Source organism: Ovis canadensis, chromosome 2 (genome assembly GCF_042477335.2).
Source record: "Ovis canadensis isolate MfBH-ARS-UI-01 breed Bighorn chromosome 2, ARS-UI_OviCan_v2, whole genome shotgun sequence".
NCBI classification, from domain to species: Eukaryota; Metazoa; Chordata; class Mammalia; order Artiodactyla; family Bovidae; genus Ovis; species Ovis canadensis.
The window spans coordinates 95,995,832-96,020,515 of NC_091246.1; the positions used below are offsets into that span (position 1 = coordinate 95,995,832).

The following is a 24,684-nucleotide window of genomic DNA, read 5'->3' on the forward strand; positions in this document are numbered from 1 at the left end:
TTCCTGCTTTCTGGAGAGTTTTTATCATAAATGGATGTTGAATTTTGTCAAAGGCCTTCTCTGCATCTATTGAGATAATCATATGGTTTTTATTTTTCAATTTGTTAATGTGGTGAATTACATTGATTGATTTGCGGATATTGAAGAATCCTTGCATCCCTGGGATAAAGCCCACTTGGTCATGGTGTATGATCTTTTTAATGTGTTGTTGGATTCTGATTGCTAGAATTTTGTTGAGGATTTTTGCATCTATGTTCATCAGAGATATTGGCCTGTAGTTTTCTTTTTTTGTGACATCTTTGTCAGGTTTTGGTATTAGGGTGATGGTGGCCTCATAGAATGAGTTTGGAAGTTTACCTTCCTCTGCAATTTTCTGGAAGAGTTTGAGGAGGATAGGTGTTAGCTCTTCTCGAAATTTTTGGTAGAATTCAACTGTGAAGCCATCTGGACCTGGGCTTTTGTTTGCTGGAAGATTTCTGATTACCGTTTCAATTTCCGTGCTTGTGATGGGTCTGTTAAGATTTTCTATTTCTTCCTGGTTCAGTTTTGGAAAATTGTACTTTTCTAAGAATTTGTCCATTTCTTCCACGTTGTCCATTTTATTGGCATACAACTGCTGATAGTAGTCTCTTATAATCCTTTGTATTTCTGTGTTGTCTGTTGTGATCTCTCCATTTTCATTTCTAATTTTATTGATTTGATTTTTCTCTCTTTGCTTCTTGATGAGTCTGGCTAATGGTTTGTCAATTTTATTTATCCTTTCAAAGAACCAGCTTTTGGCTTTGTTGATTTTTGCTATGGTCTCTTTTGTTTCTTTTGCATTTATTTCTGCCCTAATTTTTAAGATTTCTTTCCTTCTACTAACTCTGGGGTTCTCCAACTCTTCCTTTTCTAGTTGCTTTAGTTGTAGAGTTAGGTTGTTTATTTGACTTTTTTCTTGTTTCTTGAGGTATGCCTGTATTGCTATGAACTTTCCTCTTAGCACTGCTTTTATAGTGTCCCACAGGTTTTGGGTTGTTGTGTTTTCATTTTCATTAGTTTCTATGCATATTTTGATTTCTTTTTTGATTTCTTCTGTGATTTGTTGGTTATTCAGAAGTGTGTTGTTCAACCTCCATATGTTGGAATTTTTAATAGTTTTTCTCCTGTAATTGAGATCTAATCTTAATGCATTATGGTCAGAAAAGATGCTTGGAATGATTTCGATTTTCTTGAATTTATCAAGTTTAGATTTATGGCCCAGGATGTGATCTATCCTGGAGAAGGTTCCATGAGCACTTGAAAAAAAGGTGAAATTCGTTGTTTTGGGGTGAAATGTCCTATAGATATCAATTAGGTCTAACTGATCTAATGTATCATTTAAAGTTTGCGTTTCTTTGTTAATTTTCTGTTTAGTTGATCTGTCCATATGTGTGAGTGGGGTATTAAAGTCTCCCACTATTATTGTGTTATTGTTGATTTCCCCTTTCATACTTGTTAGCATTTGTCTTACATATTGTGGTGCTCCTATATTGGGTGCATATATATTTATAATTGTTATATCTTCTTCTTGGATTGTTCCTTTGATCATTATGTAGTGGCCTTCTTTGTCTCTTTTCACAGCCTTTGTTTTAAAGTCTATTTTATCGGATATGAGTATTGCCACTCCTGCTTTCTTTTGGTCTCTATTCGCGTGGTATATCTTTTTCCAGCCCTTCACTTTCAGTCTGTATGTGTCCCTTGTTTTGAGGTGGGTCTCTTGTAAGCAGCATATAGAGGGGTCTTGTTTTTGTATCCATTCGGCCAGTCTTTGTCTTTTGGTTGGGGCGTTCAACCCATTTACGTTTAAGGTAATTATTGATAAGTATGATCCCGTTGCCATTTACTTTATTGTTTTGGGTTCGGGTTTATACACGCTTTTCGTGTTTCCTGTCTAGAGGATATCCTTTAGAATTTGTTGGAGAGCTGGTTTGGTGGTGCTGAATTCTCTCAGCTTTTGCTTGTCTGTAAAGTTTTTGATTTCTCCTTTGTATTTGAATGAGATCCTTGCTGGGTACAGTAATCTGGGCTGTAGGTTATTGTCTTTCATCACTTTAAGTATGTCTTGCCATTCCCTCCTGGCCTGAAGAGTTTCTATTGAAAGATCAGCTGTTATCCTTATGGGAATCCCCTTGTGTGTTATTTGTTGTTTTTCCCTTGCTGCTTTTAATATTTGTTCTTTGTGTTTGATCTTTGTTAATTTGATTAATATGTGTCTTGGGGTGTTTCGCCTTGGGTTTATCCTATTTGGGACTCTCTGTGTTTCTTGGACTTGGGTGATTATTTCCTTCCCCATTTTAGGGAAGTTTTCAACTATTATCTCCTCAAGGATTTTCTCATGATCTTTCTTTCTGTCTTCTTCTTCTGGGACTCCTATAATTCGAATGTTGGAGCGTTTCATATTGTCCTGGAGGTCTCTGAGATTGTCCTCGTTTCTTTTAATTCGTTTTTCTTGTTTCCTCTCTGATTCATTTATTTCTACCATTCTATCTTCTATTTCACTAATCCTATCTTCTGCCTCCGTTATTCTACTATTTGTTGCCTCCAGAGAGTTTCTGATCTCATTTATTGTGTTATTCATTATATTTTGACTCTTTTTTATTTCTTCTAGGTCCTTGTTAAAAAAAATATGGAACGCTTCACGAATTTGCGTGTCATCCTTGCGCAGGGGCCATGCTAATCTTCTCTGTATCGTTCCAATTTTAGTATATGTGCTGCCGAAGCGAGCACTCATCCATTGGTCTTGGGCACTAACCTCCAATATGAAATCCCCTGATGAATTTCCACAGGAGTCCTTTGGCTTGGGCACAGGGGTAGAAAAGGAATTTCAAAAGTTGAACCCCATTTCCAACCTTCTCACTTGGGGAAAAAAAAAGAGCTCAGTGTTCCCAGGTACAACAAGAGGGAGAAAAGAGGTGAATACCGGGTAGCCTGACCTTCTGCCAGCAAGAAGCAGCCTTGCCATCTTGCCACATAGGAGATGAGAACAGGAGAGAGTCACACCCATGGGGATAATATTTTAATGCAGAGAGACCCACAGGTCTAATCAGTGTCGTGAAGCCTGAACAATAAGGGTAGTGACTCCTCTTCCAAAGGAAGGGACAAGCAATGCAGAGAGCAGAGAGAAGAGAATTTAAAGTTCCTCATCAGAAGGCCTCAGTATCTAGTTTTTGATCATCTGAGGCTTTTGTATGATACGGTGCTCAGCACTGTTGTTTTGTTGCTCAGTTGTGTCCAACTCTTTGTGACCCCATGGATGTCAGCATGCCAGGCTTCCCTGTCCTTCACAACCTCCCGGAGTTTGTTCAGGCTCATGTCTATTAAGTCGGTGATGGCACCCCACCGTCTCATCCTGTCATGCCCTTCTCCTCCTCCCTTCAATCTTTCCCAGCATCAGGGTCTTTTCCGATCAGTCAGCTCTTCGCATCAGGTGGCCAATGTATTGGAGCATCAGCCTCAGGTTCAGTCCCTCCAGTGAATATTCAGGACTGATTTCCTTTAGGATGGACTGGCTTGATTGATCTCCTTACTGTCCAAGGGACTCTCAGGAGTCTTCTCCAACACCACAGTTCAAAAGCATCAGTTTCCCGGTGCTCAGTCTTCTTTATGGTCCAACTCTTACATCCATGCATGACTACTGAAAAAACCATAGCTTTGACTATACAGACCTTTGTTGGCCAAGTAAAGTCTCTGCTTTTCAATGTGCTATCTAGGTTTGTCATAGCTTTTCTTCCAAGGAGCAAGTGTCTTTTAATTTCATGGCTGCAGTCACCATCTGCAGTGATTTTAGAGCCCAGGAAAAAAAGTTTGTCACTGTTTCCATTGTTTCCCCACCTATTTTTCATGAAGTGATGGGATTGGATGCCATGGTCTTCATTTTTCGAATGTTGAGTTTTAAACCAGCTCAATATTGTACTACTCTTAAGACTTAATACAAGCTTCATTTATAACTGATTTTCACTTCACCTTGTTACTTGGGCCTTCTCTTATGAACTATTATAAGCATTTATTTCCCATGGCTCCACTAAAAAGTGAAAAATCATAATCATAATCAAGTCCAGACAGCATGCAAAATAATAATGCAGTTTAAAAGCCTCACTATAGCACTACCTCATTATATACAGATGGTATCTTTGTGGTGGTTAGCACACTCATGGGAAGAAACAACAGGTCTTACTGATTTTTTTAGAAAACTTCACTTAGGGAGATTTGGTGAGAATTTTTTGTCCTCCACAAATTCTGGGGTCTCAGAGTTCACCAGTGTGCAGTGTGAGCTCTATCATAAACCACCAAAGAGGCCAAGAAGACTTTATGCTACAATAGATAACCAGGCTCCTCCCTCAGGTCTCATCAGCCATGTCTGGTGCTTTTACCAACACCTGTGAAAACTGATTTTCCATTTCTACTTTTCTTTTCATTACAGTCTTTCTGTAGGGGAATGACTATGATGAACAGTCACCACTTTGGCATGCAAGTTTTTCCTCAGTCTTTTTCTAACTTACCTTTGTAGAGTTAGATCATATTCCTGAAGACTCTGCTTTAGTTAAGTCTTTTTTTTTTCTCACCTCTAAGCTTTTCTCACCATATTCTTTGTAATGCCTAGCACATTACTGCTGATTTTTCTCGGTCCCTCATTCAGCTGCCTGTTCACTAAACTAGGAGGTCTAAGGGAACCTCACCCACATATGGAAGTTGGTACTACTGTGGGCAGGGGGGTCTTGGGCTCCAGTGGCCCACCCTCCAGCAGGCTTCCTTATATGGTGGTCTCAGGAATGTGACCCATGACGATGAAAAGCAGAAGCTAGCAGGCCTCTTAAGGCCTAGACTCTGGAAGTCACATGTTTTTACTCCCAGCGTACTCTACTAGTTAAAGAAATAAGCAATGCCAACCCAGTTTCAAGGTACAGAGAAATAGACTTCAAGATGAGTGGGTCAGTAGAGCCATATAACAAAGTGGAATGTATACCAGGATGGGGAGAATTATGGCCATTAAAAAATCCTTCACACAAGAGAGATAGCAGCTATCAGATTGCACTGATACAGAATCCACAGCATCCTGGCCAAAGGCTCCTTAGAATGCTTCCACCTAGAGACAGGATGGGATCCAGGGTCCAATGTAGATGTGGATATCAAGAAGCAAGCAGATCATCACAAAGCTGCCTTACCATCACTGAGCATGTTCTAGGGCGCTTTAAAAGGACAAAACCACATGACATACCACTCCTGATGGAAAGGCAGGGAGATGGTTATACAGAGAGCTCCACCATGCTGGCAGTAATTAAAGGCTGAGTTCCTGCCTCTGGTCATCTGATTTTTTACACCATCAAACTCAACTGTCAATATGCCAAGACTTGATTCCTGGAGTCTGGACCATGCTAATCAAACCCAGGCAAATCAGACCATGCTAATCAAAAGAATAGCTCTTGTGCAAGGAAGACTGCCATAATTTGCAAAGATAGAGACTATTAGAGTTCGGTTGCTTGAGTTCCTACTGTAAAGCAACACAAAGATCCAACGTGGATTCAAAAAATAACTTAGCAAGAATAGGATCCTTGTCAGGGAGACGTGTCAGAACAAAAAAATGACGGGCTGGGTTCAAAGTACCCTTGCCAACTAGCAGTTCTGGGACCTCTCTCTTTACAGAAGTATTACTCTCCCAGTTACTCTCAGTTTGCTTATCTGTAACATGAGCATAATTATGCTTACCTGGAAGAGTTGCTGCAAGAATTAGAAACCATAGTAGTGCACAATAAACATTAATTACTAAAATTAACTATAAAGTGCTGAACGCTGTTGTGAGACATCGTTAAATACACACTTCACTTCAGATGACACCAAGATCTAAGTGCTGGGTCAGACACTGAACACACCCTGTCCCTTGGACTCCTAAGATACTGTTAGTACATGTAGTGAAATACAGGCTGATATTCAGAACATTGCATGAGTGCCACCTCCTGTCGAACCTTCCCGGACATCTCCTATGCTGGCATCCTCATATCACTACATATTTGTTTGTAAAGGGCTTGGAAGCAGAGGGATAAATGCACTAGAAGTAAAAATCTCATGATGTCCCATGACCTGGACAGAACGTGCTCACCAAGGTGTGAGAAACAGTCCAGCTCATCTCCCAAGATCAAGATGTCACTAATGAGGCTTTATTGTATAAAAACATAATGACAGTCTCAATAACAACCACACTGGAGGTATTCTGCCCATCTTAACACTGCGCTGTGCTCAGTCGCTTTAGTCATGTCCCCCTTTTTGCGACCTATGGACTGTAGCCCGCCAGGCTCCTCTGTCCATGGGATTCTCCAGGCGAGAATCCTGGAGTGGGTTGCCATGCCCTCCTCCAGGGATCTTCCTGATCCAGGAATTGAACTCATATCTCCAGCATCTCCTGCATTGCAGGCAGTTTCTTTACCCACTGAGCCACCTAGGAAGCCCATTAGCACACTAAGACCCCCTGAACCTTGTTCCCATTAGCTCATGGTATCAGAATGTGGAGAAGCAAACCCACAGATCTGTCTCCTGACTACCTTCATATGGCATGTAACTGCATCTTAACACTAACACATTGTAATTAATGTTGAGATTAATTTCCCACCATGATTCCCAAGGAGAATCGATGCTGTGTTGAATAAAATGACAGTATAAAGCTAGAGCAAGGTGGGAAAATGCATAATTTTCTTAAAAATAGAAAAATAATAGTATTTCAACCATAGTTCCTTAATTTTTCCCTTTTTCCCAAAATAATTAATATATTATTCCTTCTTTTATTCTCTTTCAACAGTACCTCTCACTCATGATCTTGCTGAAATAACAGACCATGCCAATCATTTTGATGATCACTTTGGCTGTTATTCTTCCCATTAGTGAGCAGAAATAATCAGTCTTTTTCAGTTTAGATTCATCCACTCAAATAAGACACCTTCAATAGGGAGAAGGCATCCATATTTCCACATCTCACTTTCAGGAAAACTTCCATAATACTCAAAACATTGATCAAAAATGAGCCCTAGTCTGAGACATACTAGGGACTAGGAAATTTCCCTGGGCAAAGGAGATTAGCCAAGATCAGGTAACCCCAAGATTCAGGTGAAACTCAGCAGCTAGCAATCCAGACCACAGAATCAAAGCTGAAAGAATTTTCACTCTTCAACATTTCTAATAGTAGATACAGTTGATTCCTGAACAAATGAGGGTTAGGGGCATCGACCCTCCACAATCAAAAATCTGCCTATAATTTGTAGTCTACCCTCCATATCTGGAACACCTCTGCATTTCTGTATTCAACCAACAAACTTCAGATTGTTTAGTACTATTGAAAGTCCATATATAATGTATAGCCTGGCCCTCCATAACTGAGTTTCCTCTCTATCTATGGATCTGTAGCACAGATCCATCCAATCTCGCATGGTCCAGTAATGCAGTATTCACTGTAGGAAAAAATCTGCATACAAGTAGATCCGTGCAGTTCGAGCCCATGCTGTTCAAGGGTCCACTGAACTTGTCTACTTACAAGTACCTGTCTTACTTACTCTGTACTCGGTCAGGGGTCCACTGCACTACTTAGTTAGCTCAGGCTGCCAGGACAAAGTACCACAGATTAGGTGACTCAATTATATGACTCAAATTGTATTTCCTCACCTTTCCGGAAGCTGGAAGTCCAAGATCAGGGTACCACAAGTGTCAGGTTCTGGTGAGAGCTCCCTTGCTGGTGGGCAGACAATCATCTTCTTGCTGTGTCCTCACTTCATGCTGCGAAAAATATTTAAGTAAGTAATGGACAAGTAATTCAAGGCATGAACAAAGGCATGAAGGATAACAGAACAACAAATAAACAATTCTGTTAAAGTGGCACATAGGTTCTTTAAAGAATGTGAAAAGTAGGACTGGAAGGCTAACCTGGCACTAGATGGAAAAGAATTTGAATATCAAGTTAAGCACTTTAATTTTATCCTACAAGTTATAGTTACATAAAGAAGGTTTTTGATCAGACAAGAACCATGGTTAATGCTGCTGCTGCTAAGTCACATCAGTCGTGTCTGACTCTGAGACCCCATAGATGGCAGCCCACCAGGCTCCCCCGTCCCTGGGATTCTCCAGGCAAGAACTCCGGAGTGGGTTGCCATTCCCTTCTCCAATGCATGAAAGTGAAGTCGTTCAGTTGTGTCCGACTCTTAGAGACCCCACGGACTGCAGCCTACCAGGCTCCTCCATCCATGGGAGTCTCCAGGCAAGAGTACTGGAGTGGGTCACCATTTCCCTCTATGTGATTAATACTACACTTTAGTAAAGTATCATGGAGAATGACTTTGCAAGGTAGTGATCAGAGGAAGGGAAATTGATTAGGACATCACTGCTGCTGCTGCTAAGTCACTTCAGTCGTGTCCAACTCTGTGCGACCCCATAGACAGCAGCCCACCAGGCTCCTCCGTCCCTGGGATTCCCCAGGCAAGAACACTGGAGTGGGTTGCCATTTCCTTCTCCAAGGCATGAAAGTGAAAGTGAAGTCACTCAGTCCTGTCCTACTCTTCATAACCCCATGGACTGCAGCCCACCAGGCTCCTCCATCCATGGGGTTTTCCAGGCAAGAGTACTGGAGTGGGGTGCCATTGCCTTCTTCACTGCAGGGGTCCAGTAAAGTTACTGAGTTCAATCTTTACAAAGTTGTTACTATCTAAGAGGAATAGGGCAGATTCTTTCTCTCTTTGGCAAATGAGGGAGAGGAGCCTCTAATGTCCCAAGTCTCTGCGGATTAAGGGACTAAATCATGATCTTGGGGCTGGTAAATTGCAGAGTAAGTAACTAACCTTCCAGATTTCTCGCTCCAAGTCAGATCTCACTATTTAAACAAACATTTTCTAAGTCAAGAATAAAATGGATAATTTCCATATGGTTTCCTTCCTCCTGGAGGGCAATCTTTATTCTTCTCCAAAAAACCCAGAAGTTTTTTTAAAAAATAAATCTACTTGGTTTTCCAAGTAGAAAAGCAAAGTTGAACTAAATTCTACATTGGTGGAAATCTACAGGAAGCGTATCATAATGGTTAAGAGCATGGGCACCAGTAAGCAGCTGGGTCCAAATCCTGGCTCTGCCAAGTATCAGTGTGGCTCCCAAAGCCCCACTTTCCTTACCCATAAAATGTGAATGTATTAGAACATATCATGAAATAGCCATGAAAAGTGCCAGCTGCATAGCAGATATTCAGTAACCATAAACCATGGATACTCTTAAATACATCAAATAAGAAAAAATTCCAGTTGTTGAAGCTGAAAATTTGTTGAGCGAGTTCATGCTGGTCTCTAGAATCAAACATGGTCTCCCAGTTGGAAGAATAAGTCACCTGTCGCCAGGCAGAGGGAAGGAGGTTTACTTTAAACAATGAAAATGGAAAATTTACTCTGCACATTTTTGTTTCATTTCAAACATACTATCAGAGAGGCAAAGAACATTCTATCTATCCAAAAAAAAAAAAAGATCATCTCTTATACCTACTATAAGGTCAAGCTTGTAGTTTCAATCTTTCAATGGTATATGAGTATGAAAATTTACGAAGGTAAATTCTGTCGATTAAAATGAAATGATTTTGCTTGGCAGTGAAGTGCAGGAAGACAAATATCAAATCTCAGTAGCTACACTTCCAGCTGTTTTGCAAACAGAGATAAAAGATAATCCCTGGCTAAATAGCATCACTTTCCTGATAAAAATCAACTCTGAAGAGCACTGGATTGAATAGGGGAAGCCAGGTTTACTCTAAAAATATCCAATAATTGGGGCTGAATAATATCTATTAGAAGAACTTGTGCACAGTGTTGAAACTGACAAGAGTGTTGCTTTTTGGCACAGCATGGTACAAATATCAGTAATTAAGGAAAAACTTACAGAGCATCTGCAATGAGAATGCTTAGTCTGGCAAATCTCTCTGCAAGTAAATTTACCAGGCTTCATTATTTGTATCCAACCAAAGACACATAAAACAATTTAAATGTCATGTGATATCACATCACTTCATAAAGCTTCAAGACTTCTAAGCTCTACCACCATTCATGGAATTACCAGTATCATCACTAACACTTTCCCCATTCCCCATCAACGTCCTCTCTTCTAATAGCAGCTCTATTAGAAATGAGGCCAACTCACTCCCTTCGCCTCTTCAACTTTCATTGCATCTTCTCCCACCACAAGCATCTTCAGGTCTACCACCAATGTTGCCAGCTCTGCCACCACCATCACCATCCCCATATCTATCTCCACAATTCCTTTACCAACACCATCCACCAACCATCACCACCATCCCCTCATTGTTACTGGCTGTAGCACACCTGTCATCACACACAGCACTCACAGTCATCACCATAGTTCTTCATGGACCTCTAGTTTATCAAATGTGACAGACCCACGTGCTTTCCCTTTCCCCAATCCAAACTGCCAAACTGCGTGCCAATATAGCAAATTAGTCACATAGCAGTCAATCCATCTGTGTGCATATGATGAGCCCAAACTCAGCTTCTGCTGAACTGCTCACAATTTAGGGTAGAAAATAGATGTGCAAACAAGCAGGCCATTTCTGTTTTTATTTTTTATCTAGCCACTTTACCACTGCCATTTCAATGGCATGGCTTATTCTAACATGGCCACCGCATAAACTCACCCATTCCTCATCCGATCCCACACCCTCACTTTACAACACATTCCTGACAGTGGAATTCAGCAAAAGTATGTTACCTGGGTATAGGATAAAATAAAATAGTTTACACATTCAATCTTAAAGGAAATCAACCATGAATATTCACTGGAAGGACTGATGTTGAGGCTGAAGCTCTAATACTTTGGCCACCTGATGCAAAGAACTGACTCACTGGAAAAGACCCTGATGCTGGGAAAGACTGAAGGCAGGAGGAGAAGGGGATGACAGAGGATGAGATGGCTGGATGGCATTACCAACTCTATGGACATGAGTTTCAGCAAACTATGGGAGATGATGAAAGACAGGGAAGCCTGGCATGCTGCTGTCCATGGGGTTACAAAGAGTTGGACATGACTTGGCAACTGAACCACAACAATAATTTTAAAAAAGCAGTAAGCTTACTGATAAAAGCATACTTCAATCAAAGGAGCCACATCAAAGTTACAGTGTCAAGAAATATCTAGGATCAGAGATTATATTAAAATGCCCACTTTGAAAAACCTTCAATTACATCTATACAGTTGACAATATCATGTGCTAAATATTATGGTACCAATAATGTATTTTGCAAGAATTATATTTTCTGATGACAAAGAACACAAACTCATGTATAAAAATTTTCCATGTCATTTAGAAATTCCCCAAGTCCAATTTGTTCACGTGAAAAAATCTGATCAATTATTCCTCAGGTGAATCCCCATACTCATACATTACAGCCAAAAATATTTTCACTTAATGAATTAACAAGAAGTCAAGATGTTGCATTGTTAAAAAAAAAAAAGTATCTGATAGGAAGCAAATGGGAGACTTAAGAAAATGGGGAAAAATCTTTGGTTGAAGCTAAAGAACAATTATACTGGATATCTTTCGGCTTTCTATGCATGCTCAGAAGCATTCAACTCTTTGCAACCCCATGGACTGTAGCCCGCCAGGCTCCTCTGTCCATGGGATTTTCCAGGCAAGAATACTGGATTGGATTCCATTTCCTTCTCCAGAGGAGGGCTTCCCTGGTGGCTCAGATGGTAAAGAATCCACTTGCAATGCAGGATATCCAGGTTCCATCCCTGGGTCAGGAAGATCTCCTGGAGAAGGGAACGGCAACCCACTCCAGTGTTCTTGCCTGGGAAATCTTATGGACAGGGGAGTCTGGTGGGCTGCAGCCCATGGGGTTGCAAAGAGTCAGACACACTGAGCGACTAACACCTTCACACTATCTTTTCACTTTCTCCAGGGGCTCTTCCCCAACCCAGGGATCGAACCCATATCTCCTAAGTCTCTTGCATTAGCAGGCGGATTCTTCACTGCTGAGCCACTAGGGAAGCTGAGCGGCAACTATTTCCCAAGGTTGCTAGCATCTGCCTGCCTCGATTCTTGTAAACTGGCCCATTCATCTGGAAGTAACCACTCTGCTAGGGTTCCTGAATCCCAGCCATCTGGGATGAAATCTAACTCCTGACAGCACCCTGATTGAAACAGCAGTGAAAAAGAGACGTGACACTTGCGCTGCTCTTTTAAATACCTTGAAAAGACATCATCATCCAAAACTGGCAGACAGATAAAGCAGCTCAGCGGTCTCCTTGAAACTAGCCTTTAGGGGGAGTCAGACCAGATATGTTTTCCCAGATGCACCCATCTTCAGGCTTCCCTGGTGGCTCAGTGGCAAAAGATCCACTTGCAATGCAGGGGATGCGGATTAGATCCCTGGGTCATGAAGATCCCCGGGTCATGGAGGAGAAAATGGCAATCCACCCCGGTACTCTTGCCTGGAAAATTCCATGGATAGTGGAGCCTGGTGGGGTACAGTCCAAGGAGTCGCAAAAGAGTCGGACATGACTGAGCGACTGAACAGCTACAAATCTCTCTCTCTACTTCCAGCTCCACCACCTGATCTTGAATTTATAGAAGACAGATAAAGGGAAACTTAACAATACATTCTAGTTTGTTTACTTCAAGCTATGGAGTAGAAGGCAGAGATTCTGGGTGGGGTTCTGCGAGCGCACAGAATAGTATACAATTAGACTATCTTTCAGACCAGTTCTCTCAAGAATCTGGGCATAGCACAAAAGAGGAAGACGACTCCATAATATTAGCAGTATCTTACATGTTATAGTACTACTGTTTCCAACATGTTTTATATCCTCATTCTGTTGTCCAGTCGCTCAGTCATGTCTGACTCTTTGCAACCCCATGGACTGCAGCACACCACCAGGCTTCCCTGTCCTTCCCATCTCCCAGAGTTTGCTCAGGCTCACATCCATTGAGTCGGTGATACCATCCAGCCAACTCATCCTCTGCCACCCCCTTCTCCTCCTGCCCTCAATTTTTCCCAGCATCAGGGTCTTTTCTAATGAGTCAACTTTTCCTATCAGGTGGTCAAAATATTGGAGTTTTGTATCTTTCATGTTATCTGACTTAGATATTGCCTAATTAGGAAATCAGACCCTAACAATCTGATTGGAGAATGCAAACCTAAGAAGATAAAGAGAACACTGAAAATAGCTGTATTATAAAAAGTAAATAACATTTGGAGAGTAGGTATACTGGGCTATCTCATCTAATGCAATTGTTCCAATTCTTGTTTAAAAACTGACTATAAAGCAATTTTCTTTTAATCAAAATGTATTTTTTCATTAACTTTCATTACCAAGCCAAAGATACGTTCCCCATAGGCAATATTTTAGCCCTAAGTCTAAATAAAAATAACATTTAACAATGCAACAAACCCCTCTAAAGTCAATTATCTAAGGTAAAAGCTATAGTTTTCTGACCAAACAATAATCACACTCAAATACAGAAAAAGCAAACAGTCTCCAGAACAACATTAAATTAAGGATAGACCCACTTAGAGGCAAAGTCACTAACAGAGGCTTCCATGTGAGGCAGCCTGTGATGTCATGATTTATAGTAAGAAATACATACACTCGTTCTTTCTCCTAGTCCTGGGAGGAAGAGTTCTTAAAAACCTCGGAATTTCTGTTGGACGAGGTCATTGAGAGGACATGACCTCTCCTTGACCTCTAAATTGGCCCAGGGCAACAGGAGGCTCATTACCCCCCTCACCCTATCCCCTGTCCATGCTATGTACATAGTGCACACCATTCCCGCGGCTGGAACTGTTTTCAAGCATGCAGCCTTTGAGAGAGCCCCGTGTTGTTGAGATCGTTGGCCCAGCATATATGAGTGAACACTTAAGTCTTCTACATAAACTTTTAAGATTCTGGACAGCTGGTGCAGAGATCTAACCCTCTTGCAACAGTGGAAGATAAGCCTCGTTTGTAAATTCCCTTGCTTATTCCAATCTCCACCTACCAGTCTGGCCAGTTCTTCTCTCCTTATGTACTAACAGTGTCCTAAGTGATAAGAGCATTAGAGGCGAAAAAGAAAATCCTTTTCATCATTCACAACAAGTCCCTTTCAACCACAACTGAGTTTACTAGTTCTTAAAGGGAAAAAAAAAAAAAAAGTGACTTTCAGAAAGCACAATTTCAAGAGAAGCAATCAGGTGAGTGGGTGGAGGGGTGAATAAGGGGTTGGAGCTTTCAGTTCCACCCCCACCCCCAAGCTCCCCCTACCCCTCACCTGTATGTGGGACACAGTTTGAAGGACCATGGGGAGGTTACACTCAAAACTTTCCAACACTTGATGTCCGGCACTTCATTCCTGGTTACATTCCTTTAAGTTAAATAACACTTCTTTCCCTCAGAGTCGTTATCTTCTTCTTTTTTTTGGAGGGGTGGTAGAGGAAGAGTTGGTGATGGTCCTACCCTGAAGCACCTGGAATAAACATTGAAGGGTCAGTTCAATTAACAAGCGCCCAGATGAATTCAATTATACAAATATACTGACATCTCTAAATGTCATCTCGAGTGGCCATAGGCAGATCAGAACTTTCTTCTGAACAGGAAATAGGCTTTAAAAGGTTACTTTGTTATACCTTAGAAGCCGTGTAATCTTTAGACCGTCTATATCAGAATTACCAAAGATGCTTATTTTAAAATGTACACACTTAGCCCCACCCTAGACCTTCTGAACCCGTATCCTAGAAATTGTTCTGGAAATCTGAAACCAAACAAGCTCCCAGGGTCACGTGAACACTAGAAAACCAGTGTGCCTAGTCGTGCGGTCATGTCCAACTCTTTGTGACCTCATGGACACTAGCCCACCAGGCTCTTTTGTCCATGGGATTCTCCAGACAAGAACACTGGAGTGTGATGCCACGCCCTTCTCCAAGGGATCTTCCCAACATAGGGATCGGAACCCAGGTCTCCTACATTGCAGGTGGACTCTTTACCAGCTGAGCTACCAGAGAAGACCTGAAAACCACTACTTGCTGTGAATAAGGTTATCAAACTCTTTGCCTCCGCCGAGAAAGGGGAAGGACACTAGCCTAGCCTCACTACCCTATTCTGTGCATATTTTGTGCCCTAAGTGCGCCAGAGTTCTTTATTTTTTGCCATGATAGACCCCATGCAAAGTCTCTTCAGTCGTGTCTGACTCTACAACCCTATGGACTGTAGCCCACCAGGCTCCTCTGTCCATGGGATCCCCGAGGCAACAATACTGGAGTAGGTACCATTTCCCTTCTCCAGGGTATCTTCCCGACCCAGGGATCAAACCCCTGTCTCCTGGGTCCCCTGCATTGGCAGGCAGATTCTTCACTGCTGAACCACCAAAGTTCATGACGGAGCCCTACAAGGGTGCAATCACATATCCAGCTGTAGGGGGGCTTTACAGTTCAGAAGGCATGTTTTTATTCACTTTCTTTTTAAACCTTCACAGCAGTCCTATAAGCATTATTGTTACACCAATTTTCTATGTTTAAAAAAAAATAGATTTTCAGAGAAATTAAGTATCCTTCTCAAGGTTACACAGAACTGAGATTCAAACCATATCTTTTGATCCTAATTCTCATGTTCTGAGTCTGGCTTGTATCACTTGAAAAGTTTAATAGCCCTTAAAAGGGGAAAAAAGAAAAAGAGGGTATATGGGACTTAGAGTGAAATCTCAAATAATCAAAAGATGAGAGCACAAAACGGGATTAAAAAATTCTTATGTTGGACATTTACAATTCAAAGTAAATTGCCCTGACTCTTCATAGCACAGTCGGATTGTAATACCACAAAAACACTTGACTCTAATCAAAGGCCAACAGAACACTGGTTGTTCTCAGCCATTTGATTTTACGCTAAGCTCTAAGGATCTTTTCTCAGCCTAATGTGGAATTTTATATGTTTCTGCTGTGGACAAAGCACAGTAACACAGGCTCTATTTTGGCTTAGAAAAATATAATCTTTTTAATCTAATTTTTATTAAGCAAAACTCTAAGTCTGCACAGGCCGAGGGAATGGTATAATGATCCCACAGGCATACATCTCCCAGCTTCATCAATTATCAAGATTCCACCATTCTTAGGAAAAAATATAGTCTAAAAAAAACCTTTTAAATCACACCACAATGTATAAATTCAGAATTCCCCACTGCAAATCTCAAAATATTTCCTAAATAAAGAAGTGAATATGTATATTAACAAATAAATTTACATACACACATATATACACAATTTTAAGGGGAATAAATTGTTTTCCTCGTGGGGATACATACAAAAGGCCTGCTTACAGCTCAAAAATGTGTATGTTTTCACAATCTGTTTGATGGCAGGCACTAATGGTCAGGAAAAATAAAATTTGGTCCATACAGTCTGTCCTGTCTTTAAGCAAAATGTGTGCCATTTACTTGGGAGCTATATAACAGATGTGAATTTAAAAGGAAGAGACCAGTTATAAAGCACTAGGGGGAAGCTGCGCAGATGTCCCTGTTTTTAATGCGTTACTGTGCGGGGCCCAATTTATCTCACTGCAAGTGATCTAGGACTTCATGAAACATCTTCAAATTATAGATCGCCAACACCCTTTAAAGGTCTTACATTACAAAAATAAAAAGCATTCTTAAACCTGGCCATTAAGGCACAGAGGGTAGTGTCCTGGACACATTAAATCTGATAAACAAGATGGAAGGAGGGGAATGCTTGGGGGACTTCCAAGCAAAGCGATATAATACAAAGGCACATGTGGACAGGCCTCAGGCCCCTTACAGGAAGGCAATTCCTAAGAGCTCCCTGTGGGAAAGAGCATTAAATAGCTCATCACATCAGAAGCCTGAAACAGAGTTATCATCAGGAGGATGAAGTATTCTTTTTGCTTTCCTAAAGATGCAGTTTTCAATAGGTCCGCTACTGCTGCTGCTGCTGCTAAGTCGCTTCAGTCGTATCCGACTCTGTGCGACCCCATAGACAGCAGCCCACCAGGTTCCCCGATCCCTGGGATTCTCCAGGCAAGAACATGGGAGTGGGTTGCCATTTCCTTCTCCAAATAGGTCTGCTAACTACTGCATATTAACTTCCGGTTTTGTGTCAGGCACTCTATTAGATCCATATATTATATGAAGATAATCTCACTTAATTTACATAACCTTTTGCAATCAGTATTGCTAATGGATTTCAGAGAAAAGGAAGCTGAGATTTGGGTACAAGGACCTTGAGATACAAAGCGGCTGATTCAGGATCTGTGCTTGGGTCTTTCTGATTTCCAAAGTTGTTTTCTCTCATAAACAACAGGCGTCAGTGACCTTGATATAATCCTTTTCAGGACAATCTAGCAGTATGTATCTCCTTGCTGAAGCAATTGCTTTTCTAGAAATTTATCCTGAGGGAATAACTGATAAGTTTCCAAAGCAGTACATACAGAGATTTACTGTAGTGTTGTTTACAATATAAAAAATTGGCAACCACTAGTGTCCACTGAGACTGAAAAAATTAATTTTGATAAATCCATATACTGTAATGGTAAATATACCTGTTTCAAAGATTCAAAATGAGTTATATATTGATATATAACCTCTCTTTACTTTGAGGTGGAAAAAACAAACCATAGATTACTAGCTTATGCACATGTATATATGTGTGTGTAAGTGTGTAGGTATTAGAAAGACACACAACAAACTTATCAGTGGTTTAAGCATCTCTGAATTACTTAAAATTTTGAACTATCCTATCAGATAAGGATAAAATGTTTTCATTTGAAACACTAAGTCCCTACTTTTTTCCTCTCAAAAGTCAAACTCCTGGTGTGATCCTATCAAGATTTTGACAGTGTCAACAGGACTATTTTGTGAGAAAGGAAGGGGCTGTTTTTATTCAAATGTTGTCACTTTGCCAAGCCTTCCCTGACCACTAGAGGCAGAAACATGCTCCCTCTCTGGGCTCCCAGGACATCCTGAATACGTCCTTTATTATACCAGTTAGTTATCTCACTGCTGTAAACAGCTGCGTTGTAACACGTACATCTGTCACCCTCAGTTGACTCCGAGACCCTCAAAAATAGAAGCTACATTTCTTTTATCTGGCACATGACATATCTATTTAACATGTTTGATGAATGAATAAGTAATAGAAGAAGGGGATGAGCGAGGGAAGGAAAAAGGAAGGCGGTTTAACTTCAAAAGTCTAATGGTGCATTCAAAGCCCACACCACTAAACCATAGTAGCCCATCACAAATTAATCCCTCAAAGCCTGGGCTGAAGGTGCTGCTGTAGAGAGAAAGCCCTGGGTCATGAAAAGAACATGGGCTTTGGGGTTGGACAACAAATGCAAATCCTGCATTTTCTAGTTAGAAATTTTGTGAGAAAGTCTTTATCACTGAGGCTTAGATTCACCACCTGTAAAACAGGTGTGATAATATTGACTTCATGTTTGCTGTGAGGACAAAATTAGATAAAATATGCACAAGGCCAACACAGTAGACAGTCAATGAATATTTGCTGCCCTCATTATTACAAAGCCTAAGTGAAAAGTATCTGTGCTAAGTGTGGCTCATTAGAGCACAAGAGTATACAATTGAGAATTGTTTTTAAGATGCTGATACTCACTTCAGATTCAAGACTGATCAGTTTCTGGGACAGAGATACCCTCAAACCGTCCAGCTGGTCAGATGGATCTCCTAGGTAATCTGTTTTGGGATATCCACTAGACCACTTTGAATCTTGGTCAAGGAAGTTGAAGTCTTTGGTGATCTCTTGGTTTCATGTAATCAAAGACATTCTCTGACTTACAAAAAAAAAAAATGAAGCTATTAAAGACTTGGTTATATTGTTAGTGAGTATGGAACCTTGAATAATGTTTCTTGAGGTGGGAGGGGAAGGAAATTGATAATATGTATCAATGTACTGAATATGTATCGATTCAACAATTGTTCATCTGAGTTTATTCTATAAAATCACCTGCAAAAATGTGCAATTCTACAATGTGGAACACTTTGCAAGCGTGAAAAATCAGCAATGACTCAAATCCATAGGAAAATGGCTAAATAAATTATGATATATTCCTCCAGTGGTATATATTCCATCTATTAGAATGAAACTGATCTATGTATACATCCATGATAAAAAATCTGCCAGATGTATAAGTGAAAAAAAGCAAATTGCAGGACAATATAAGCCAAATTCTGTTAAAAACAGTAATAGTAATTTTTATATACCTAGGAAAATGTATTCAGAATTTCTCTGTCAGGGTAATATCAGCAAACGTTCACTTTCTACCTATATGAAATACCTTATCATTTATAATCACATCAATGAGCATGCATTATTGTGATAATTAAAGCACAAAAAGTGTTATATTTTAAAATCCAAGTTACTAATGTGAAGGAAGGTAAAATATAGGACAAAATTTGACTTTGTTACAGCCTTACTCTATCCTGTTTGATGATTCTAGTCCTCAGTTCAGGCTTCCCAGGTGGCTTACTGGTCAAGAACCTGCCTGCCAGTGCAGGAGAGGTGGGTTCCATCCCTGGGTCAGGAAGATCCCTGGAGGAGGAAATGGCAGCCCACTCCAGTACTCTTGCCCGTGAAATCCCATGGACAGAGGAGCCTGGTGGGCTACCTGGGGTCACAAAAGGTCAGACACGACTGAGCGACTAAGCATGCGTGCAATATACAATGCACTTTGACCATTAGCCAGAGAAATCACTGTCCCCTGTAACTCTATTAGCTAACCCGACAAGTCTGACTGATGGTGAGTGGGACAGAGAATATCTAGAATGGTTTCTTCCTCTTTTTCCAAAATGAACAAAAGCCTAATATACAACCTGGCTGTGAAATATGTAATTAGAAAAAGTATTGCCCCTTGGTTCAAGAAGTGACCTCCAATGGGCGATAATTCCTCTAGATTGAACATTTTGTTACAATTGTCCACAGAAACTTAGAGAGGTTATTTCCTTGATCTGCCAGGCATTCATTTTCTACTATAAGCATCACACAGTGTAATGTATATACCCTACATATAGAAGATTAATAGCATTTCTCTAGTGCTTTCCCCCTGAACTTCTCAATATAAGTGGAAATGATTTAATCTGAATCACTTTTGAACACCAGCACTCAAGCACTCCTAGCTGTTCTTTCTTCTCACTTCCTTTACTGTTACACATTCTTCCTTTAAAAAAAAAAAAAATCATCTGTATCCACTTAAACTAAAAAAGTACAAATAAAAAATTTTTACTACCTACAATTTGGTAAAGATTGAGTAAATGAACAAAATTCAGGGTTGGTGAGTACACAGTCAGACACTGTTGTGGGGGTGTAAATTAGTACACTTTTTCCAGGTGATAGTTTGGCCATGTGTATCAAAATGGGAAATGTGAATCCCTCTGACCTAGACAACTCACAAAGAAGTGAAAAGATGTATACTTAGTGAAAAATGAGATATAACCTCTTCTATTGTTAGCAAAGAACAGGTTTAAAAAACAGAATATTTAGACAACAGGACATTAGTTCTGGGATATTTAACAGATTAAACTACACCACAGTACAGACTTCCTTCACGGTCCAGTGGTCACGAATCTACCTCCCAATGCAGGGACATGGGTTTGATTCCTGGTTGGGGAACTGAGATCCCACATGTCAACACAAAAGATCACGCATGCTGCAACCAAGAGATCCCACACAACCAAATAAATAAATAAATAAATAAATTACATTATAGTAAATCCACTTGCCAGTGCAGGAGATATAAGAGACACAGGTTTGATCCCTGGGTTGAGAAGATCCCCTGGAGTAGGAAGTAGCAACCACTCCACTATTCTTGCCTGGAAAATTCCATGGACAGAGCAGCCTGGTGGGCTACAGTTCATGGGACTACAGGGAGTCAGACATGACTGAGCAACTGAGCACATGCAGTAAATGAAACAGTGACCCCTCCAAAAAAAACATCATGAATACCAGAAACCCCAGAACGTAACCTCATTTGGAGATAGAGTATTTACAGATGTAATTAAAAGTCTCAGGATGAGTCATCCTGGGTTTAGGGTGAGCTGTAAATCTAAGGACTGACATCCTTATAGAAAAAGAAAAAGTGCTATAGCATGAGGGCTTAGCTTAAAGAAATACTATGTAGATTTCAATGTATTGACATGGAAAGATACCTTTGAACACATTGTTGGACACAATAAAATAGGTCTTCAAGCTTATTGGTATCTTATAATTTATCCCAAAGACAGATCCTTGCAAGGATATTTACCAAAATGTTATGCCTAGTTATTTCTAGATAGCATGATTTGAGTTGATTTCTTCTTGATGTTTTTTGTATTTGGAATTTTTTATAGTAAGTGTGATATTTTTAAAATTTAGCTATTTTCAACAACAGTAATAATAACAAATATCCCCCTCAAATTACATCATAGCAAAATTTCCTTCTTTACCCTTAATGTGCCTATGATAAGTCTTGACACTTCCATTCCCATTTTAAAGAATATGGAGGGTCGGGGAGATAAACCAACATCACCAAGGATTTAGAGCAGAAATTTTAAAATTAAGCCCAGGATTTACCAAAACTGAAGGTGTCATTGTCAGCTGCTACCTTAGACATTTCTCTCTCACTTTAAGAGGTTTGATCCCCACTCATACATCACCAAGAGACTGACCTTGAGGAGTAGGACAGGAACACCTCAGGACCAGAGTTTTCTCCTCGTAGGTCAAGAGGGTCATGCTTTAGTACAGTGACACTGAAGTTGTGCTACAGGAAGGAAAGAGATTCAAGAGGAGATTCTCATCCTTCTAACCTCCCCCTCCTCCAGTCTGTCACACCTTTGGAAGGCAGGGGAAACATCCAAAGAGGGCTTAAAATCCAAAGAGGGTTTAAAATCCAATGGGTGAAAGAAATAACTCTAACATAGGGAGCAAATGCATGACACACTTGCTCCCACTCCCAGATCTATGACAGTCATCACTAGTCAGTGGCATTATTTCAGACTGTGCTCTCAGTCACATCTGATTGTTTGTGACCCTATGGACTGCAGACCACCAGGCTCCTCTGTCCATGGGGATTCTTCAGGCAAAAGTACTGGAGGGGGTTGCCAGTCCCTTCTCCAGGGGATCTTCCCAACCCAGGGATCTGATCAAACCCAGGTCTCCCTCAGTACAGGTAGATTCTTTACCAACTGAGCCACAAGAGCAGCCTGAGAATGGAGACCGGATGACAATCCCTACACAGTTGACTCACCAGCTGAAATCTATTCACCATGCTAGATCCTACTCTGAAAAAAATTCTGATCAAAGACCAAAGGAAGAGTTTGCTGGCAAAGCAGCAAAGTAAAAGTGAGCAAAATCTTGGAAAAAGAATGATAATAATTATACATTTTATTTAGCATCTACTAGATAGCATATTAAAAAGCAGAGACATTACTTTGCCAACAAAGATCCGTCTAGTCAAGGCTATGGTTTTTCCAGTGGTCATGTATGGATGTGAGAGTTGGACTATAAAGAAAGCTGAGCGCCAAAGAATTGATGCTTTTGAACTGTGGTGTTGGAGAAGACTCTTGAGAGTCCCTTGGACTGCAAGGAAATCCAACCATTCCATTCTAAAGGAGATCAGCCCTGGGAGTTCTTTGGAGGGACTGATGCTGAAACTGAAACTCCAGTACTTTGGCCACCTCATGCGAAGAGCTGACTCACTGGAAAAGACTCTGATGCTGGGAAGGATTGGGGGCAGGAGGAGAAGGGGATGACAGAGGATGAGATGGCCGGATGGCATCACTGACTCGATGGACATGAGTCTGAGTGAACTCCAGGAGTTGGTGATGGACAGGGAGGCCTGGCATGCTGCAATTCATGGGGTAGCAAAGAGTTGGACATGACTGAGCGACTGAACTGAAGTACCTACTACATGCCAGCTCTGGTGCTATAAACATTCTCTGTCCTTGAGGAGTTTACAGAAGAGACAGAGATTATGAGACAGTAGATGTTAGAAAGACCAAAATACAAGATACACAAGATTCTGTTAAGGGCTCCTTCTCCTTGGCTAGAAAGACATCCATCCAAAGGTTCACTCAGAGTTTAAACTTCCCAGAGCTACAACCCAGAGGCTGCTCCAGTCAACATACAGGCTTTATTCTTTGCTGAAACCAGAAAACACAAGAAATTTAGGGAATCCTTCATCACAAGAAAACATGATAAGTATACATGGTGATGGATGTTAACTAGGCTTATTGTGTGATCATTTTGCAACATAAACAAATACGAAATCATTATGTTATACACTAAAACTAATATAATGTTATATACAAATTATATCTATGTAAAAATATACTTGAAAATTTAAAAGAAATGCAAGGAATCCAAAAGTGCTAACTCTCTACTGATTATAGAAATACTCAGTGCTATCATTTGTTGACAAAGTGTCAACCACTTTTTACACACCATCTCCACTCCTCACAACAACTTGGCAAGGCAGATATTACTATTTTCATTTTACTCATGAGGAAAATAAAGTTCTTACAGGTGAAGTAACATGACCAGGAAATAGCCTTTAAGGAGTGGAAATGAGATTTCAACTCAGGTCTTTCTGCGTCCATTTGCCACACCATGCCACGCAACCTCTGATGAGGGTAAAAACATATATGAGCTTGTAAGAACAGGTACACTCACATCTATCTATCTATCTACCTATCCAATTTGGTATATACATGGTCATGTACCAAGAAAACACCAACACCCACACAGCTATTGAGGAGAACAACTGTATTTCTACAAATTACCAGGATTCCATTAACACTGCAGATGTATATGCTAGGGAAAAAAAAATAGCTTCTGATCATAGGAAATGCTCTCTAAAGCATTGGAGTCAATGGACTCAAATCAAGAAACTTCCCATTATACACTTTCTCCGGCACTTATATAACTACCAAGAACCTAACTGTACTATTTGAAGGCTTCCCTGATGGCTCAGACAGTAAAGCATCTGCCTGCAATGCAGGAGACCTGGGTTCAATCCCTGGGTTGGGAAGATCCCCTGGAGAAGGAAATGGCAACCCACTCCAGTACTCTTGCCTGGAAAATTCCATGGACTGAGGAGCCTGGTAGGCTACAGTCCATGGGGTCGTAAAGAGTCGGACACGACTGAGCGACTTCACGACTTTCACTACTACTACAGAAAGCAAGCCGGCAGTGTGTGGAATCACATCAGCAGAAAAGCAGCAGGCATATTCCCACTCCCTTGGTACTGGTTTTGCCTCTGCTTTCTTCAAACCTATTGCGGGGCAGAAGGACTGGAAATCAAAGCTGGAACGACAGAAAGGAAACAAAGGGAATGAAACAGACCTGGCAGACTCCGGAGGATGGTGAGTTGAGGGGCAAAGTCTCACTTTATAAGTCTAGAGGTCTTCAACAGAAGAAAAAAAAAAAAAGTCTAAGGAAACTAAACCCATTTGATTTAAAGGTATTGCAAAATGATTGTTTTTAATTAAAATCTTTGCATCAAATAAGAACTTTCTTCACATAACAAATGCCCTAGATTCATCACCAAAAATTAAAGCACACAGTCCTTGTACTTCGGTTGTTTTTTCTCATATTGCCAACATGTTCCAGCGTTCAAGTCAAAGCCAAAGATTAAACGTCCTTATATTTTTGTTGTGATTTTACTGCCAAATGC

At 40.6% G+C, this 24,684-nt stretch overlaps 1 non-coding gene across 1 annotated transcript; it reads right to left on the reverse strand.

The window, feature by feature from the left end:
* Nucleotides 1-2,641: 2,641 nt before the first annotated feature.
* LOC138434958 (U6 spliceosomal RNA) lies at nucleotides 2,642-2,748 on the reverse strand. Its single transcript, XR_011255004.1, has one exon. It is a non-coding gene; the product is annotated as a U6 spliceosomal RNA (small nuclear RNA).
* Nucleotides 2,749-24,684: the final 21,936 nt, after the last annotated feature.